Raw genomic sequence first — 19,901 nt, forward strand, 5'->3', positions numbered from 1 at the left:
AAATCATATGATTGATGATCAGATTTCGAGCAATTTAATTGGAAAATTCTGATGTTTTCTTAAACATATGAAATCGGTATTGTACCGAAAAATAATTTTTTTAAATTACTTAAACTTTGCACTAGTTCAGAAATCAATCTACTCAGCAATTATATAGTAAAAAAATGCATTTAAAAAAAATTTTTATTTTATTCAGAACAGCAGTTTTTGCGAAAATGGAGAAGAGAAAACTCCTGCACGTTTTTTGTTACTTTGTACTCGTACCACTAGTTAGGTCTAGCTACGGACTTGCGCCAAACTAATGACAGAGCCAGGAAAAGTTAAATAATGCATTCACCGAAAATATCCCTGAACATAGCCATTGAGTCAGTCCCTTGAAGTGTGCGGTGTGGCATCAGAAAAGGCTTTTTAAGGTGTATTGTTGTAAAAGATAAAACTGGGTGTGATTTTGAATAAACGCTGTCATACGAATGAAATATAAGTACAGTTATACATATGAAATCAATCACACAAATAAAATTTACAAAAAAAAACCGGACAATGCGGTTTTTCTTGTCTCTCTATCTTTAGCTTTCTCCAAACTGAACTGATTTTCTTGAAACGTAGCTAAGATCACTCTCCTCTAAATTACTTTTAAACAAAAAAAAAATCAAAATGGTTCATCCGCTTAAGAGCTACGATGCCACAGATATCTTTTAAACTTATAATACTCCTCTTTCTGCGCAGAGGGTTAAAAATATTCAATTAAAACTAAAGATAGTCACATATCGCCAGTGAAAAAAATCTGAACCGATACTTTTGAAAATAATATTCTAATCTGATATTCTTCTGTTACACACGGTAACAAAAAAGAGTGTTTATCAAATTTATGATAATTTAAACAGGAAGACAATTTCTTCAAACGGTATATAATTTATTTATTATCCTCAGTGTGTATTTATTTATATATAAAATTATATCAAGGTTAACAGCTTACTTTAATTTGGTAATTATCCTTTATTCGTCTCATTATCAACTTTTTAAATGTTTAATAATAAGTCGTTTTATTATTTTTATAATTAATACCTTCTATTTTAATGTCCTGATAAAAAGTACTGACTGTCACTTCTTATTAAAGTTAATATACTTTACTTAATACCGTTTTTTAAGTTTTATCACTCCTGTTTAAGAAATACAAAAAAAAAATGAAAGACACACAGATGATGGATGCCTCTTTAGAAACAGCATGGACTTTATCAAATTGTGGATAACGTTAAAAAATAGTCGGAAAAGCGTCCTTCTCTAAAAACTGATACATTTGTGAATTTTGTTAAACGTCTGCTTAGAAAAATTTGATATTTTACAGTATGACTTAAGAATCCTTCATGATTTAATGCTTCCTCAGAGCAGCATCTTTGAGTACATCACCTCATTTCGAGAAAAATCTCTAACACCACTAATATTATTGCAAATACAATACCATTATATAATGCTTGGGACACAGGATGCCAAATTTACACTTTATCTAAGCAGCCGTAAAAAAAGCAGCAAGCTTTCACGTCTATAAATGTAATGAGAAATTTTCATAATTTTAACGTTATCTACAATTCTGCTATCTTATCTTACAAGTTCTGCTGTTTTAACTTGGAACATCCTGTATATTGCTGTTATTTTTGATATGGAATGGAAATTTTTGTATGGTAGTCCTCGCGTTCTTTTTTAAAATTCGATACTGAGCCCACTTTCTGAATTTTTTTAATCACTCCTCTGTTTTATCACTTTTTTGTTTTTCTATTAGGAACTGACAAATCGAGGCACACAGTCTGGTGGTAGAAAAATAAACTATTAATGGGTTACAATTGCCGAGTAGATACATACTCTTTATATTAGCAATAAATTGTTTATAATAAATTATCGATAAATAAAATTTAAATGGAAGTTGGAATTTTTACAGAACGTGTTAAATCAAAAAATAGAGTAACTTGTGCGGTTAGAGATTGTAAGAGTAAAGCAAATACAAATTTATACGTAGTTTTCCATAAATTTCCAAAAGCAAGCGATCGTACAGTGTTGTTAGAAAATTTTTTTAATAACAATTTTTTATTACTACAAATATTATAATAATTATTTTGAAGTTAAATTTGTATAATAATAATAATAATAAATTAATTAAATATTTTATCGACATTGTAATACTTTGGGCATTAGTAAGATCTATAAAACTCTTTGTTTTTCCAGTTTCCAGACTGCAAACACTTTAGTTAATATTTTATTTCGCAACTAATTCTGTCTGCCGCTTACATAACATTCAATGTGACTGCCAGGTATTATCTGGTTATTATAATTATTCTGAAGTTGATGGATTTTTGTTTTTGAGTAAACACGCCTCATGTAATAATCGTTCAAAAGACGCCAACTTTAAAGCTTTGAGCATAATTTTTAAGTTATTTTCATTAAAGTCTATATTAATTATAAATAAATTTCTATCAACAAACGACGAATAGAAACCGAAAAAGGTTTTTTCACGTTTTTTTGACTATCACATGAGTTAAACATTTAAAAGTGTAAGTTACTTTCCGACATTTTTTTTAAGCCACGCCTCCATGTCAGTTCCCAATTACTGTTAACATCAAATGAGTTTTTTTACTGCAAAAACTGCGTATTAAGACTCTTGACAGTTGTTTATGGCTACAGAACTGAACATTGTTACAAGAAAAAATTTGAGAAGAGTTAAACAAAATCAGATTTAAGGTCCTTCTATCTTCCTTCTACCTTCTATCGAATGAATGAATAAAAAATATATTGTCACAAACTTTTGGGTCAGTCCGTAACTGCACTCGACTATTGAAATAATATCATAAAATAGACAATATATTATACATAAAATTTATAATTCAATCATAGGTAATTCAGTCTCCAACTTTAGTTGCTTGAAAATAATAATTTATTTTAAAGTGAAATTAATATTTGTTTTAGTTCAAATTTCCACACCATATCCCAACAGTATGAAACAAAATGTTCTTCAAAAAAAGAGGAGCATATCCTGTTTTTATAATACAAATAAAAATTAAAACAAATAGTATTAAGATTAAAGACAATACACACAAAATCTCTATACATTTTTTTTGTTAGCAGTCATAAATTTTTCCATTATCAAGGCTCTCATAAAAATAAATAAAAAATTTGCATAAAACGCTCAATTTATTACACGAGTAAAATAATTATCTAAAAACACTTAAATAAACTTTTTCAGTTTTACTACAGTTTTAAACTGAGTTGTTATCATTAAAAAAATTAAACTTGAAAATAGTTAAGTTATTCATAATTGAAATATTATTTTAAACAATAAAAGCAAAGTTGAAAAATTACACGTGCACTGGTCTTTTCATTTCTTTTGCCAAGGGGTTGTATATAAATGCGAGTTTCGTTAAAATTATAACAATATATATAATTTTGATTAAATTGGGGCGTTTTCAATATGGAAAACGGAAAACATGTCAATAAAACATCCTCGTTGTGTGCGTTGTCATGGTAGGGACAATAAAATCGATGTCAGCGCTTCCAGTGAAAAATTTTGGCGATAAAGGAGGCTGTTATGACTAATTTGCAGTTCTTTACATGTTAATCTTATAGAAAATGTCAAATTTAAATTATTGAAAAACACTAATTAATCAAAATTAATGCATTAAAAATTTTGCAAATAAGAAATCAAATTGCACAAATATTATTTTTCAAATGTAAATTATCATAATTATTTATTTAAATTTGCGAGACAATAATATTAAATTTTCAATATAAATCATAAAGGCAATCCATACAATTATATATACATCCATACAATTCTATAATTAAAGTAATGTATCGTTACCATGGAAACGCATCCTATAAAACTCACGCACGGTGCGAATTGAAAAACTACGAACAACCATATACTTTTTTTCTTGAATGCAAGATAAATGAATATAATAAGAGAGAATAATAGTTGTCTACAAAAATAATGGGCCGTTTGGCGTGACCTCCACCCCCAACATGTCCGAAAAGCGAAGGTATGAAAATTGATCAACAACTGGCAAATTTTTACAGAAATGTTAATAAATAATAGTAAAATTGAATGCTCATACTGGCTTAAAAATCTTATGATCCGTTTTCTCAGACCTATGCCTTAAACATGTCAATTTAACAACTATAATGTTTTATTATGAACACTTGTAAGCCACGAAAAGCACATGAAAGTTGAGCTATTTTATGAATAAAAAATGTAGCGGCCTACAAATATATTGGGCCTTTTGTCGTAACCTATCGAAAAAAAAATTTTTATTCGCAATTTATGGAATAATTTTGATAGTCAAAACTTTTTTCATAAAGAAGAAATTATGAACTTTAAAAAAAAAAATATATATTTTGTCAAAATATTTTTAGTTTTTTCTAACCGAAACAATAATTTTCTACGATTTTGTTGTTATTATCTTCACAATGAGATTTCAATTATTAATATTGATCTAACATAAAGGGAGATATGAAGCCCCGATAAAAAACCCTTAAAGAAACATAACATAGACAGGATATTTGTAAATATAGGATTATCAAATTAATAAGAATTGATTTATGTTTATAAAGGTTTGTTAATCACTTTGTTTACAAATTATTTGGCAAATATAAATAAATAAAATTTATATTAGTAATCATTTATTTAAAATTTTGATTACTAATAAAGTAGTCAATCTTGTTTGTTTGTTTGTTCAAACAATAATTAATAAATTTTTGTTTATTTATTTATTTAGTTCAAATTCTTTAATAAAGATGCCTTCTATTAAATATATATACATATTAGCAGACCCGGCTACGCGTTGCTGTGGCTAAGGTTTTTGATTGATTGATTAACTATTTAATAATATAATAAATCAATTACATCAATAACATATTTATATATAAAAATTACGTGTCACGTTGTTTGTCCGCGATGGACTCCTAAACTAATGAATCGATTTTAAATTTGATTTACACACCGTGTGCAATTTGGTCCAACTTGAAAGACAGGACAGCTTACATTTCAATTTATAGTCGCAATATTATTATATTGCAAATTATTTGTCTATTATTTGACAGTAACAATTATTTGTTAGTTCCAAACGATTCTAACAGATGGCGATATGTTAAAAATACAAACGTTTCATATAAGATAACCACCACTAGTTGCTGAGGCTAAGGTATTCCCTAAATTTATTTTGTAATAAACGAAATACAGTGAAATTCAATTGTTCTTACTTTTTTTATATTTGTTATTAGCATAGCCGGCCACGTGTTACTTAGACTGAAGTATAAATTAAATTCATATTATAATGAAGATAATACAGTGAAATTATTCCTGCGTTTTAATTATTAGTGCTTCATTGTTTAAAACTTTTTAATTAAAATATACCACTAGTTCGAGTAACATCTAGGCATATCACGAGTATGACAGAGTACATGCGTTAAGCAACGCATCTAAGTAAGAGATATTGTAGATGTTATATGAAATTGCAAATGTGATTTGTATCGTGGCTTCGATGTCTTTTAAGCTATACAACAGTTCGTCTGTTGTGTGCCTTCAGAGAGTTGGGGTCAACGCATGTATATAATACCTCTCACTTAGGTACATTGCTTAACGCATGTATTCTGTCATACTCGTGATTTTTATATGCCTAGATGAAAATCGAACATTCTGTATACATGTAAGTATTATCACATAGTTATATTATTAAATTTGCTATGCATTAAATCATAGTGTTTGCTATATGTATTTTGATGTTCATGAGGTACTAAGCCTCCAGGATCTGAATAAATCTGGTTATCTATCTATTTATTATCCGCGTGCTTCTCATGTTATTGATTTATTATATATTGTTAATAGGTAATCAATCAATCAAGAACCTTCGCCACAGCAACGCGTGGTCGGTTCTGCTAGATTTTATATATTTTAAAGATCAATAAATTGCATTCATTCAAAAATAAATCAACCATGTTTGTAAAATTCTTGGTAAATAATCAAAAAATAAAAAATAAAAAATTATGTATGAAATATATAATTATTTGAAATTAATTATAAATAAGTTTCTTATTACACACGTAGGGGAGCGGAGGGTAATGCCGTACACCTAACTTTAAACGTGTATTTCTTCGAACCTACTTAATAGAATAGAATGCTTTATGTATCAAGCTATCATAAATTTAGTCTAGTTTTATATAAGTGATCCATAATTGACAGTGTCCAATATGACAGTGTCAAAATCAAATTATTCTAGAAAGTTATTTGTACGGAATTACCCGAGACTTGCGTCTAATTCCGTACATAATTTTAAGAACCTAAAAAGCCTGAAAAAAGGTATTTTTTCACAAATAAAAAAAATAATTTTAATTAACTGTGGGTAATCTTTTATTTATTCACAAAATACACAGATATAATCGTCCGCGTGCAGAAAATTTCCGCATTTGCTTTCTATCACACGTAATATTTTGTTCGGTGATTCGGTGAGCTTAGAATCACTGCTTTTTCTGGAGACATGAGTTCTTGTGATATTTTTGATTCTAAATTAACTGCTTCTTCTGGTGAAATGAGTTCATGTGATATCTCTGATTCTGTATTTACTGCTGCTTCTGGAGAAATAATTTCATGCAATGCTTCATTGCGGGTAATACCGTACAGTGTACGGAAATTCCCGAAACCGAATTCAAATTTCAAGAATGAGTATTTACCCAAAAAAAATTCAATAAAGGGATTCTTTGATCAAAATCTTATTATAAAGATATTTATAGTCCGAAATATAATAATTTCATTATAAAATTTAATAAAAATAGGTACTTAGATCTTATTTTTTGATGTTTAAAAGTTGTAAAAACGAGCGCCAAATCACATAACATCTATTTATACCAAAATTATTACCCTTAATAACACAGTAACTTAAGAGGCTACACTAACACTACTGCGCTAATGATTGATACCAAGCAAACGCACGCAGCTCAATTCCTTCAGGATAAACAGTGATGTACGGAATTAGCCGCTGTACGGTATTAGCCTCCGCTCCCCTATAATAATTTTACGCGAACATTTTAAATTTAAAACCACCCACAAAAAAGAATTCATAATTTGTTTTTCTAAAATTTCATGATGATTTTAAAATAAATCATATTAAATTTTCATAAATATCTTCTTTTTTTGATGTCCAATGAAACGTAAACATTAGTTTTTATGCAAAATATTAACTAGGCGTAATAGATATTGCCTACATGTGATCTGTAAAATACTATAATTTTTAATTGGTTGTCTGGTATCAAAAAATTGATGCCCAAAAGCCTTTGGGATTATTAGTGTCAAAAAATTATAAATTCGAATCATTGGAAAAATTCCATATCACTGTAAAAAGGTGGGTGATTATTGTATTTATATTTGTGTAAAATGAATTTATATCTATTATAGTGCAAATTGAATTTATATTTATTTTTATGTAAATGTAACCGCATATAAATAATTTTCCTAAATATCCCCATTAAAATGTCTTCTATCCAAAGGCTTCCTTCATTTGGTGAATATTCAAAAATCTTTTTTTTCAACACAAGGGAAAGTGTTTATCCTACGTCCGACATCTTAAAAATTGATATTTTTGTATATTTTTTTTTGGTTTTCTGATTTTTTCAATTTATTTTCATGGCACATTTTATTCAATTATCTTTTTATTTCCTGGCCAGTACAAAGAGATACCTCCGACTAGGAAAATTTTCGTAGTCTAAGAAATTGCTACGCAGAACCTTAACAAAAGCGTTTCAAAGTTCCAATCATTTTGAAATAACTGTCAAAAACCACGCTTGGCCCTAGATGTAATAATTGTTGTTTGAAAGAATTTTTAACAATCGACATTTATGTTCATTTCAACGGGCTATCCGCCTCGTTTAGAGCATAAATATTTATTATTATAAACATTATACCATAGAATAAAATTTTAAAGTTTATTTTGACCTTATTACATTTTAAATTTCCGTATAAAAAATGATTTAACATTCAAATTCTAAAGTGTAGATATCTAACTGACTCGACTTGTGTTTGGTTGTACATGATTGTAGTCACGTGATAATGGCGTTTAATTCTTTTGGTGCATTTTCTGTATAAATGTTTGTACTCACGTAGCGTCATACCGTCCCACTCATTTTACATAAATTATCAAATAATTTGTTTTTCTTAGATAGATAAAATAGTATATAAAAGATATGTCTAAAAATAATTGTTTTTATACCGTGGCATCAAAAAATGTGACACAGAAACGATTACCGACAGCAACCATAATTATTAAACGATGCTGCAAGGTTATGACGCGAAAATATTTCTTATGCCACCTAAGATAGTGTTGGCGGAGTTTTTCTCTAAATTCCTGAGTTCCAATAAATTGAAAAATTCATGGGATAAAGCCCTTTGTATACGATTTTAGACGAAATCTTAGAAAATCTCTGGCGGTTAAATTAATATTTTTCGATAAATTCTCAAGAACCTTTTCGGAATAGAAGCTTTTTGTACAGGATTTTGGTTGGTTGGTTTTGTACAGGATTTTGGTGGTTGCTCAAAACTACTTATCTAATTAATCGTTAAACGAATGTGATTTTATCATATTTTTTGGGTCAAAATTACTCTAGAAAATAATTTTTTTCTAAATTGGAGGCAAACAGCTTTTTCCGAGTTTTCTATTTCCCTTTGAAAAAAATCGATAAAACAATTTTTTGCTTCCGATTTAGATTAAAATCTTTTTCTAGAGAAAATTTAACAAATAAAATATAAAAATTACATTCGTTTAACCATAAAATGACAACTTTTTGAGAAATCGTCTAAAGTATAGAGATTTTTGCAAACAATATTCATAAAATCGTCAAATGAGCTGAATTTTTATGTTATTTGGATGAAATCTGGATGATTTTGAGATCGAATGAGAAGGGCGAACGAACGATTTTAGTCGACATCTTAGAAACTACTCGAATTTTTTTGTTTGTTAAAATTGTTCTAGTAAATTATTTTTATCGAAATATGAAAGTTTTAATCGAGTAAAACATCAATGTTTGGTGAAAATTGAAAAGAGCCCAAAAATGTTTAAAATCTTTCAAAATAAAATATCTAATATCTTTCAAATTAAATTTTGGACCGAAACCACAAAACCTTTCTTTTCGCCACTAACGAGTTATCGGTGAAAATTCGTATTTTTTTTCAAAAGCTTATATCTCGAAAACAGTGAGATTGGGCATAAAATGTCAAGGATAAAAAAAAATGCTTAATTAATTCGTCAATCGAAAAAGCAAAAGTTCGCAAGCATTTGATTTTGTACACTCAGGCAAACATTTTTCACCGGTCCCATAAAACTGTTCTGGTGCGAAGTTTTTTACTGGGTCAAATGCTTTATGTCCTCATCTATTTCTCTCATAGTAATCAAGTTTGTCGAATTTTTGATGCCACGGTAAAGGGTCTATAATATACACAAAATACAGGAAGCTAAGAAACTTATTGTATGTACATAGATGACCTTTTTAACATAAAATATTTTTGATATCAAACACGACGTCACGTAGCATTCCTTAAAATAAAATAAAAGTGCATTCACAAATGAAATTTTCACTATTGCATTCGACTCTTAATAACTCGAATCTTACCTACGAAAAAATACCATTCGAAATTTTCGAAAAAAAAAAAGATTGAACGTAAGAAAGGGCTCTTTGTTCAATGACTGTTGGTCATTTAATAAAGTTGTTATAGTCTCAATTAATTCAATTAATTATAGAAATTTTATTTAATAAATGTTTTTATACCATGTATATGAAATATACCAAGGTATACTAAGTTTAGTCCCAAGTTTGTAACGCTTAAAAATATTGATGCTATGAACAAAATTTTGGTATAAGTGTTCATAAAATCACCTAATTAGTCCATTTTCGGTTGTCTGTCTGTCGTCTGTCCGTCTGCCATCAGGATTACTCAAAAACGAAAAGAGATATCAAGCTGAAATTTTTATGTAAAGAGGATGTAAAAGATGAGGTCAAGTTCGTAAATGAGCAACATAGGTCAATTGGGTCTTGGGTCCGTAGGACCCATCTTGTAAACTGTTAGAGATAGAACAAAAGTTTAAATGTAAAAAAATGTTTCTTATAAAAAAATAAACAACTTTTATTTGAAACATTTTTTCGTAAACATCACTGTTTACCCGTCAGAGCGCAAATTGTATAGTATCTATTATATGGGTATATCAGTTATATGTGCGTGATGTGTATGAATGTATAATGTGATAGAGTAATCAACACTGTCTATACATGGTATTTCAACAATTTACTCAATCGATTGATTATTTTCACTTGTTATTTAAAAAATATCCGGCACAAATTGCATTACTAAAAATAGAAATATTTTCTACAATTTTCATAATTTTAATTAGATATCTTTTGAAATTTTCAAAATCGTGATAAGCCACGAAGCAAATTTATTTTGCTTGCTAAAATATGGAGATGCTTTATTTCGAAATTGCAAATAACGCGAACAAGAAATTTTGAAATGCACCACTATTTATGTTCAATAATTTTTGGGCTTTAATTAAAAAGCCCTTAAGATATTATTTTAATAATAATTTTAAAATTAATAATAATATTTTTGATTTATTCTAAAATTAATTAATGTTGCATAAAAGCACTTTTTAACCACTTATTATTATATGGGTACATATTTTCAAAAAATGATTTATTGATTTTTATGTAAGAGAAAGTAAAACTTTTTGAATTGAGTACTTGTTACTGTTAATATAAATTTATATACAGATTTATGTTAAACTAATAAATTTAAACATTTTCAATAATAATTATCTGATAAAAAAAATTAAAAAATAAACGCCCACTAAATACGTTTAAAGTGTTAAACACCTGTTTTTAATTTACATCAAAATGTTTTAGGATATGGTAGCAATTTTCCATATGTGTAATAAATGCCGACACAACACCGACATGGAAGGTCAAGTCCGATATCCGACTTTGGACTTATTTTATTCCATACCAACTTCTTAATCAGGTGAGACCTGTTTTGGATATTGTATCGGAGATTGATCTTACTTGATCTACTAATCAAATCTCAGTTGAACGGGCTATCCCATTGGTGTGAGATTGATAATAGTCTTCAAAATTACCTTAAGGAAAAAGGTAATTTAATGGAGAGTGTTCTTATATATGTTTCAAATGCGAGTTTATGGTCCCGTACCTGAAAAGTTTGTCGGGGATTTTTCAAATTTTGGAAATTTCACTTGTATTTTCAAAATTTTGAATGCAAAAATTATAATCAATTGTGATTATTCAATAATTTTTAACATTAACTATAATATAACTATACCAAGTACATGTTAACAATTGAAAAAGAGTCATATTTTAAATAAAACGTGTGATTTATCCCCTCCATCTACTTTGCACATAATGAATACCAAACATTTTGAATTAAGGACGTTCCAAAAAAAAAAATTAATGTATGAAAATATTTGAGTCTTCCGTTTCAAATTTTTTTGTGGTTTCTACAATACCTTGGGAAAATTTGACTAAAATTTTTTTGAACTATAGTAACTAGCATTATTAAATTCTTAAATTTAATTTTTCGTTAAATTATGTCGAAAAAAATTTTAACCATAGCTTTAGCATAGGAACTGCAGATACCATGCTGGAAATACCTTAACTGCTCAAATCTATAAATTTAGCACCGTAAGGAGTATTAAAAAACTTGCCTTTTTACAAAAGGCACTAATAAGAATGTATGTACACGATTTAAAGAGGGTCCCAAGAAAACATGATTTTTTAGTAACGTCTTTAAGTGCAAAATTCTTTCATTTTGTCCTAAAAGTTATACTAAACCTTTTTGTTAATTCTTATCATTCTTAACCGATTTTAGAATTAATTACCAAACTTTTAAGACGTAAACCTATAGCATTTGAATAGAATTTGTGCCAATGAATTAAACAAAACAACATGTTCAGATGTGACTGTGACATTCTTACTTGTCAAAGATAATAGATATCAAAGAAGATTACATCAAGAAAAAAACTAATATTAATTAACTTTTTAAATATTGGATAAAACAGAACAATTTTGGCTTGTCAACGCTACTAGAGAAAGAAATGACAATAATTAATTTGATTCAATAATACAAATTGAAACCTTGATCATTGATACTTTTTTCAAAATCTAGGTCAAATTGTATACAGGGTGTCCCTTCACTCGATGGACATAGCTTAAGAGCGTATTCTTTTGTCCAAAACCCAATAGTTAAGGAATTATGTACACTATTATGTTCCCAAAGATAAGAGCCAAGAGAATTGTTTTGCCACATTGCTGTTATAATGGGTGTTTTCTGAAATCTACATCAGTATACTTACCAGTAGTAATAGCGTCATGAATCAGGCGCCATATTGTACTGGTATGCCATCATATTGTGCTGATGAGAACAGTGAGACAGATAAATATTAGCCGGACGTGTAATATTTAATAATTTTCTTAAATTGTGTTGAAACAACAACACTATAATTTTTCGTAAAAACTAACACTTTCATTCTTTTGAAATACATTACAATTAAAATTTGACACTGGCCAACATATTTCGGAACAAATCATCAGTATGGCGTCAATTTATGACATCATTATCATTGGCCAGTATACTGATATACATTTCGGAACACCCGGTGATAAATGATTGTTTATATTTTCAACATTTAATTGTTTAAAAACTCTATTCATGTGCTTATGTGGTGGGGATAGGCGTTAAACCCATTCTTACGTATTATTACATTATTCTTAAGATTTTATGAGTTGAAATTTAATATTAGAAATAATGTATATACATCGCATCGCGAATTAAAGTCTTGGTTTTGTTTAGGGAAATTTTATGTATACTAATGTGGGGAGTGAGGGTTCAAAAATTGTCAAAATTATACTTTCGTAATTAATGAATGGCCCCTTAGTAGATTCATTTTTTTGAGCAATTGTGATGCCAAAAATCAGGTCCATTTGCCGATTAAGTATGTAGTTTTTGAAAAAAGAGCATAAAATAAAATTATGAAAAATTACTCAAAAAATGTAAATTAAAACTTTATATTGGCCTTTCGAAAAAATATTCTGTATCCGGGCTTGCTTATCTTGAGTTTATGTTAATATCCACTGGGATTATTGATTATACACTTGTCTGAACATTGCCTATAAGAACAAACTAATTGAAAATTCCTGATATCAAATTCCATTTGTAATCTTAACTCACAAGTCAGTTCAATTTCTCTGAAGTCTGTCATATTTTATTCACATAAATATACAACGTCTTCAAAGGGCCAGGCGTAGTATTTTATACTCATTTCAGAAATTCTGGAAATTTTAGAAGATGATGAAAATCCTTTTGGACTTCTCTTTCAGAGAATCTGAAATTTTTTGATAGTGTGGTAATCTTAAAATTTATTAAAAATCATTAAGAGCGATGTAGAAGAAAGTATGACATATTCGATGTCCGACATTTTAAAAGCCATTTGTAAGCCCTGCTTTGTCTCGGATAAAATGATTTTTCCATTTACAGATATTATTCTTAATGAATTTTAATCAATTTTATGGTTGCCGCACAATTAAACATTTTCAATTCACCTTGAGAGAGAAGTTTTGAGACTATGCAACTTTCGTAGTAGAAAAAATTGTTAGGCATGATTTTTAGGACGATAGGCATAGGTAGTTTAAATTGGAATGATACTGCACCAAGGGACCTCTTTTAGACTGGGCACACCAAAAAGGTCTATAGAATTAATAAATAAATAATGGTACGAATTGATTTGTAATTTTTTTTTTTTTTGCAAGCACAACCCATAATGTTTATCAATCAATCAATCTGTCAATTACACATTTAAAAACAATTCGATTCAATTATTTGTATGTCATCGATATCCGCTTTGATTTTTAATTGAATAGATTTGATTCATTGATTTATCAATCATTTATGAAATATTTATTTATTTATTAGAATATATGAATGAATTATTAAAGACCGTAAGATAGTGACAGATTTGGGTGCTTCAATTTCTCGTTTCCGCCTTGGAGGGGACTGAAAAGTATTTTAGTGTTGATTAGAATGAGGAAGAATCTGCGAGTGAAGTGAGTGGATAACGTATTGGAAAGTTCGATTTCCAATTTTAGGGTCCTTGATTCTCTGCAATTCTTATGGGAATAATTCTTGTTTGGTTTGCTTTAAATTGAAGTCAAATTGATTGGTTATAACCGATAGTCGTTTTAACCGAAATGTGCATTCTTATAATAAAGTAAAATTATGTGTATATGAACACATAAGTTGGTCCGATGTATGAGTTAAAAAGGTTCAAAATAGAGACTAAAGACTAAAACTAAAATTTTACGGTTGCAAATAGCATTAAGATGGTGTTTTGTTGAACTTTAAAAGCATGTACATGTAAAAAAAAAGTGTATGTTTATATAAGTCGATTGTTATAGCCGATATATTTGCTTATAATTCCGATGAATATTGTTCGCTACTTTCATGTACGTTCGTAATTATAACTGACTTTAGCTATACTTTTAAATTGCAGGAAATTGCTATCCTTCCTTACAAAATCAATTCCTTATTTGAGCCATTATGCCACTTGCAACTGCTAAGCTTATCGTTTTTTGTTTCTATCATGAAATTCCTTTGATAAATATGATAACACCGACAAAATTGGGGCTGTTTCAAAAAATGAAAAACGAATCTTTCGATTTGTTACCAATGCAAAAACCTAGAAAACTTTGCCTCACTCCATTAAAAACTGATATATTTTCATCATCCTCCGAAATATAAGCATGAAAATGGGATATTTTGTTCCGTCGTCAACTTAGGTCTATTCTGATAAAAACTTAAAGAGCAACATTTTTTATAAGTGAACACCATAAAAATTCTCATTTTCCATGGGGCCTTATTCTCGTAAAAGTGATAGATTATTAGGAGTTTTATACTTAAAATTTCGAGTATTTAGTATTGTAAGGTAAATAACATAGTTAATACAATTAATCATTTGTTCGAACTTTTGACGTAGAAAAAACAATCATTGAAGAGAAATAAGTTTGAAATGTTTCATATTATTTTGAAATGTTTTACTTTAGTGCTGTCATACCCTTATCTACTTATAATTTCATTTACAAACAAGAGAATTAGATAAGTTTGTAACTTTCAGAATTTTCTTCATGGTGTTAGCTAGATTTACAAGGAAACAGTGCAGTAAATATGTCCGAAAATTTTTCAGATTTTAAAACAATTATTCTGGCCAATTTTTCAATGGGATAATTAGGACAAAAATAGTAGTTTCTAAGAAAACATACTTCGAAAAAATTCGGAATGTATGGAGGTTGTTTTAAAAAAATTGGAAAAAACATTATTGACAAAAAATTAAAAATAGAGGGTTTTTGAGCAAATTTTATTTTTTCACCATTTATTTTCTCGGGTTTTATGATTCGCAAGAAATGGGGGCTCATATTGTAGCTTTTAATGGTATCTTTTTTTAAAATAATTTTCGTCGCAAAATAATTTTTCTTCATTTAGAGTTGCCCTACAACATCTGCATAATTATTAATCTCGTAGATGCATGATGAAACCGTGAAAACACAAAGGAAAACGGTAGTTTTTTCTCGATAAAATCGTGTTTTCTCGAAAAGATTCGAATGGATTTGAATTTAGCTAGTCTCAGTTTTATCCATTATTTTTTTTATTAAAATACTTTTTTCATAATTTTTTGTTGTGCAAAAACCAGTTTTTGCACTCTTTCGATTTTTCTTAAAGAACTTCCCCCAATTCGATTTTTCCCATAATGTATTTTCTTGAAAACTGCTATTATCCCGTTGAAAAACCGGACGGGATAATTTTTTAAATATTAAACTGTTTTGCTTGTACTATAGAAACAAAGTTTCGTGAAATAAGAAACTACGAATTGATTTTTATACGTTGTAAAATAAAATACTACATACACAGTTGCTATTGATTTTTAGTATGTCATAAAATAGTAAAAACGAATTATAGTTGAATAGTTCATTTCGATATCTTCTGCAGGTTTTTTTTGTAAATCCCCCGAAACGATTTTGTTTATAAAAAAATCTAATGATCGAATTGTTTGCTTGTTAACTTTGCAAAATGGATACACGAATAAGTAAATTGGATATGTCTGCAGGAATATAAAAAATTTTCGATTTTGTGAGTGTCTATAATGTCCAAGAACGTAAATAGGGAAAGTACACAGCCAAATGTTACAATATTGTGTGTCCTAAATCCGAAATTTCAACATTCCACAGCAAATAGTTTTTGAGTTATGCAAATGAATTCAGGAAGGTTAAAATGAGTGTATTTACGTTTAAACTTCAACGCCGAATTTTTTCCAGATTACAAAATTTTCTTTACTTTGTACACGGTAAGAAATGTATGGTTTTTACTACAATGCTAGTATGGTATAGAGACAGATACAATAGTTTCTATGTTAGCATAAGAAATGATACAGTAATAAATAGGGCTATCCACCAGAATTATTGTAGGTATCGCCAAACAGTATGGTCATCACGCCCATACTGCATTGAATCGTCCGCCACAACTATTGCTAATGTTACTATTCAATCAGTATGGAGTTTACACCAATATTGAAATAGTGATATAAAAATAACTGAGGTTAAAATCCCAAGCTTTTCAAATTAGTGGATCGAATCTAGATTGATAGCGGCGACATAGCATTTATACAGTTGAGATTTCAATACAAGATTGGTATAACACTTGATGTTTATGTTAAAGAGATTACATGAATGAAAACAAATTGCCTATATAAAGAAGAAATGAATATCTTATTGTTGATTTTGCTAACAAATAAACGTTTCCTAACATTTTGTTCTGTTTCTCATTCGATGGATTGTAAAAAAAGAATTTAAAACAAATAACTTTTTATGAAAACGATGAAAAATTTCTTGCGATAATTGTAAAAAATAATTTGATCTTCCGTCTTTTTCAAAAAGTTTGATTAAAAAATAGGTATGTATGTTAAAATGTTATCATTTACATACATTTGCATAATCGTATAATAAATAAAATCAATGAATGTTTAATTAATATGTGAATATAATTATATTTTTCTAAAAATAGAATCATAAAGAAAGCGCTAGATATCTCTGTGGGGTGGCTTGGTCGTATCATTTTATAAACATTATTTATTGATAATCTTTTAACCGTTTTACAGAAGTTTATCGTAACATAATAATTATTATGTATTTTTTTACAATATTTAGTATAGGATGGCACTCTTTCATTCCTGCGCCGATTAAAATGGTAGGGTTTTACAGTGTGATCATTTCAAAATTATCGACGGGATGGTTCAAAAATGGTACCTTGAAAATTTTAGAGTTTCTTCCTTCACCCCCACCGAACGCCTTTGAAATGGCACTTCCTACTTTGTAATACCTCATATGAAGGCGCATAAAATTCTCTCTTTCACCATGATTAAAAGAAAGAAATCGATCGATTGATTCTTGAGATGGACTATACAGAAGATGAAGGGTATTAATATTAATACAAACTTCTGGGCAGTCTATTTTAAGAACCAATCGTTCGATTTCATTTTTTTTATCGTGGTTAATTTAAAATTTGTCTTGAGCTATTGAGAAAACTAGAACATCTATTGCATTTCCACCGAATGCGACCAGCATTTTCACCGAAGATTGACTTTCTAATTTAAAGTGTCATCCTATCTCTTACCGTTCTAATGTCAGAAAATGCTAGCCCCCACCAAACTTCACAGCTTTTGTCTCTCCGCAACTTATTTTTTTATTGGTTAACTATAAAACGAACTATATTAGCATTAATACAATAAAATGGTCCACCCTGTATGTCAAGTTCCATCAAATTTCGATTCATGAAATTTTAGACTAGAGTAATTTTATCCAAAAATATAAAAAATTGGATCCCTATGACAATTGGGAGAATTTGTTTTAAAGTTCGTATTGAATCCAACAAAATTTTTTTGGATTCACGATTGTTCAGCACACCTGACAGTGAAAAAAATAAAAGGAAGACCTCAAAAACGGGTATAATTTCTACCCGCGTTTGTATTTATTCATTTATATAAGATTCAGAAATCTAAACATTTTACTTATATTTTTGCAAAATACAATTTTTGATGGCTAATCTGTACATAATTCTAAATTTACGTAACACTATTTTACTTCTTTATGTTATATCAGAACAGCGATAAATGAAATAATAATATTTATTGTTCATTATTTTAATAATATAAATTATTATTACCCATAATAAATCAATAAGTATGGATTATATTGGCAATATCCCATTCGAAAGCATACTAAATATTATACTAAAAAATAAACTAGTTTTTGGTCGTGTAGTCTTGTCGAATTGTCTCAGATGAAGATAAAAATACATTGGTTAATTCATACATCTCGGTACATAACTATATAAATGTAATATATATTCACGATAAGAGTATATAATCTTGTAGTGAAAATATGTGTAACTTTTGTCTCTATTGTACCGCTCAACTGCTTTTCATACAATATATAGTGTACGAAGATTTGTTTAAAATTCTGTTAATATAGTACCTCTCTCCATCTACAATACTCTAACCAAACTCGTTTCTGTCCAACAATAAAATTGATTAACAATATGCGTTATAATATCTCAAAAATGAAACGACCAACAATTTTCTTTTTTTAACTCAGAACAAATACATCAATGATCTGCTAGTTTTTTTTTCTAGAATTATATAACTTGTTAAAAACAGCCTTATAATTTTCTAACTCTATGCACATAGCGAGTTTAGCTTACGATAAAAACTACGGTTTAGTTTATGATAAAAACTTCTATTTTACTGATTCGATAATAGTCAAACTTTTTTGACTCCCTATAACCACCTCTATTCTCAAAAGTCGAGGGAAATTTTACTTTCATCAACTTGGTTTTTCGATATATATTACATAAATATGGAACTAATTTTAGCAATTATGCAAAAGTGGAACGCCAATATTGAATTTTATAAAATTTCAAAATATAATTGCTAATTTATCTTATTTATTAATGTTATTTAATATTTAATACATTAAATAATATATTTGCGTATATATTTTGTGATAAGCACTTGTTATTATGTTTTCGTAGTAAAATATTTTTAATAAAAATATTATTGTTTTGGAATTTGAAAAAAAAAATTATGTGCGTAAACATGAAAAAAAAAAAAAAACGGTTACGCAAAAGTGTAATGCTAAAAGATGACCTCTTTCCATCGATACAAAAAACTTTTTACAAAACATTTGACAAAAAATTGATATAATTTGAATAGCGACGTACGTCAAATACGGTAATCCTTAAAAACATTAATAAATATGTGACTATTAAAATCTCGAAAATAAAAAATAAAAATTTTTTTTGGCCAAACTTATCCTCAAAAACTAGAATTAGGCAGGTAGAGATTGAAAAGAGTAATATACATTTTCGAAAATTATGTAGGATTCTGAAAAGGTCTGATAGAATGATAATTTTAGTGTATGACTGTTCAAAAAATTAGTCTGAAACTAGTTAAATAACTAGTTCGATTAATCGGTCTTCGGTAATTAGTGTCCCCAAATCTATAGGCAGAATGTTGAAAAAAATCATGGACCATTCGATAAAGTCTGCTATTGAGCCCACGCAAACTTCAAATTGGAAACGTATTTATTTCGTGATTAGAAATATAATTAATATCTTTTTATGGCATCTGACAATTTAATAACGAGGAAGAGAGAACTTCTCGGCAAGATATATAGGGTCAATTTCAGATTCGGAGAAAGGTTGAAGGAAAAATTCCCGAATCATAAATAAAGTATAATCGAAGTACTTTTTCTAAAGATACATGGAGGAC

At 28.5% G+C, this 19,901-nt stretch overlaps 1 protein-coding gene across 2 annotated transcripts in view; it reads right to left on the reverse strand.

Moving 5' to 3' along the window:
* LOC123299942 (cytosolic purine 5'-nucleotidase) overlaps window positions 1-19,901 on the reverse strand; it is a 41,087-nt gene that overhangs the window by 17,512 nt on the left and 3,674 nt on the right. The gene's annotated exons all lie outside the window — the stretch shown is intronic.

The sequence above is a fragment of the Chrysoperla carnea genome, chromosome 5 (genome assembly GCF_905475395.1).
Source record: "Chrysoperla carnea chromosome 5, inChrCarn1.1, whole genome shotgun sequence".
Classification (NCBI taxonomy): Eukaryota; Metazoa; Arthropoda; class Insecta; order Neuroptera; family Chrysopidae; genus Chrysoperla; species Chrysoperla carnea.